Genomic DNA, 2,666 nt, shown 5'->3' on the forward strand with positions numbered 1-2,666 from the left:
TCAGGATACAGAGTAACTCTGCTGCTCAGTGCAGCATCTGCCAACCTGCCAGCCTTGAGGCCCAGCCTGTGATATGGTTCTGCAGATCCTAGGCTCAGTGCAGATCCTGGCAGCTGCGTGGGAATGTGCCTGAAAGCCGCTTTTGTGCACCACCCCCACCAACTTGGAGGCCATCTGGTCACTGGGCCAGCCCCCAGCATAAAGCAGAGAAGCCTCGGGGATGACGCAGCCATGCCCCCTCTCCCTTGGGAACACCTCCCTCTCCTGAGGCTGGGAGGAGGGTGGTGTTGGAGCCATTACAACAGGCCGATGGCGCCCATTACAGAAGAGGATGATCACACAGTGGATGACCAAAGCACACAGTACAAATTAGACCCCATTGGTGCCATGACAGGGCCTCTGCGTCCCCATTGCCAGCTCCTTGACCCACACCCTGGGACCTCTGCTTCCTCACTGCACTAACCTAAGGATATTACTTACGTTCACGTACCAAGTCCAGGCCTTCTGATCTGGGTCTGTCTGCCGGCGTGCTGGACAGTGCGCCCTAGGGAATCAACACAACGGCTCTCCTGTCAATGCTTACATTCTCCAGGGCGAACTTTCAGAGGTTCAGCCTCTCAACAAAGAGAGCAGTTTTCAAGACGTCTCACGGGAAATCAAATGCAGTCACAATCTGGGAAATTACCGAGGGACTGATGGCCAAATGCTGCACTATTTCCACTGTTCCAGAGGGATTTCCTCAGAAGTATCTGGATGATTATGGTTTCCACACAATCCCTGCCTTTTACATAAACCCCAGGCCACCCCACTTACAGGTCAAGAAATGAGGATGCAAGGTGCCCCAGACATACATATGGGGCACTGCCAGTTGTGAGAATATGGGACTGAGCAACGCTCTGCAATCTCAGTTCAACAAGTCAACAAAACTTACCTCAGCAAAGAAGGCAACTGAGGTGAGCGTGTGCTTCTTCCTGCCCCACTTGGGCCTTGGGCCTGAAATCCTTCCCTCTCTCATGTGGGGCTCTGCAACATAAATACCCATGAGTAACAGGGACAGCAAGCTCTACAGAGCAAATCTGTACGGCAGATGGTAGAAAGAATAGCTTATACTATCTATCTATCTGTCTATCTATCATTACATGTTAATTCACTTACAGCATCTAGGCCTCCCCATTGTAGCTGAATGGTTCACAGTCAGAAGCTGGGATGTATCTGTTGAGGGGCTGGATTGTAGGATGAGAGTCCATGCATAGGCTCAGGCCAATGTCTTCCTATGTCACTGTCCAAAGTCTGGCACTAACATTCATATTCAGGCATCTAGACGAGTGGACTGATTTTCAGAGGAGCTGAACAGCCACGGCTTCGGCAGATTCGAGTGAGAAGTTCTTGGTATTCAGCATTTGAGAAAGGTCAGGCCATTTATTTAGGTGCCTGAGTGTGGCATTGCAGCCGCTGCTATGGGTCGTTTACAATGAATACGGAATCAACATCATCTCGGCACGACAACCAAGTTCAGGATCTAATCGAGCTGTATCCTCTCTGTACTGCTGTACGGTTGCGAAACATTGGGACTGCGCCACTCAGAGTGGGCAAAGCTGGAGGCTTTCCACATAAAATGCCAACGTTGTATATTGGGCATAGAGTGGAATGACTTCATTTGTAAAGCAGATGTTTATGGTCGCTCCGGTCTACAGACTACTGGGGCCATTGTCCGCAGATGGCATTTTATGCTTTTCAGACATGTCGCGAGTATGCCCCAAGACCAGGCCTGCACATCATACGGCCCGCGGGCCGCATGCGGCGCATGGGGGCTCACTGTGCGGCCCGCGGGGGGATTCTAAACCCCACGCACACAAAGTCCCGAGGCTGGCGTGGCGGCGCTTCCTGGGGCAGCTCCTGGTGGCGTGCCTGCCCGCTGACAGGAGCCAGCAATGCGGGACACGGGCATGGGGATGGAGCCCTCGTGCGCCGCCGCGCCTCCATCCGCCCCCCCCCCCACCGACCCCAAGCGGGACACGGAGCCCGCGCGCGTTGCTGCCCCTCCCCACTGCCCCAAGCGGGACACGGGCACGGAGTGCTCGCTCCCCCCCCCCCCCAGCGGGACACAGGGCTCAGCCACCGCCCCCGTCCTGAGCGCTTTTTGGCCCCCCCCCCCCGGGACTCCTGCCCCATCCAACCCCCCGCGTTCCTTGATGCCCACCCCGGGACCTCTGCCCCATCCACCCCCTTCCCTGTCCCCTGACTGCCCTCCGCTGCCCCATCCAACTCCTCTCCTGATTCCCCATCCAAACACCCCTTCTCCCTGTCCCCTGACCACCCTTGGAACCCCTGCCCCTGACTGCCTCCCACCACCCCATCCAACCCCTGCTCCTTCCTGACTTCCCCCCGGGACCCTTGCCCCCATTCAATCCCCCTGTTCCCTGCCATCTGACCGCCCCGACGCCTATCCACCCCCCCCCCACCTCCCTGAACTCCCCTGCCCTCTATCCAACATCCCGTCCCTGCTCCCTTACCGCGCTGCTTGGAGGTGGCTGGCGGTGCTACAGCCGCGCCGCTCGGCTGGAGCCAGGCCACACTGCCACTGCGCAGTGCCTGGAGCACCGAGTCAGTCTGAGCTTGCAGCCCCCCCCGCTTCCCGCGAATCAGCTGTTCGCGCAGGAAGCCTG

General features: G+C 57.4%; 1 long non-coding RNA gene across 1 annotated transcript; it reads right to left on the bottom strand.

Annotated features, from left to right (window-relative positions):
- Positions 1-380: 380 nt before the first annotated feature.
- On the bottom strand, positions 381-1,322 carry LOC135979279 (uncharacterized). Its single transcript, XR_010596609.1, has 3 exons — positions 1,156-1,322; positions 932-1,023; positions 381-544 (listed from the first exon to the last, which is right to left on the bottom strand). It is a non-coding gene; the product is annotated as an uncharacterized LOC135979279 (long non-coding RNA).
- Between the last annotated feature and the right edge of the window lie 1,344 nt (positions 1,323-2,666).

Source organism: Chrysemys picta, unplaced genomic scaffold (assembly GCF_011386835.1).
Source record: "Chrysemys picta bellii isolate R12L10 unplaced genomic scaffold, ASM1138683v2 scaf753, whole genome shotgun sequence".
NCBI classification, from domain to species: Eukaryota; Metazoa; Chordata; order Testudines; family Emydidae; genus Chrysemys; species Chrysemys picta.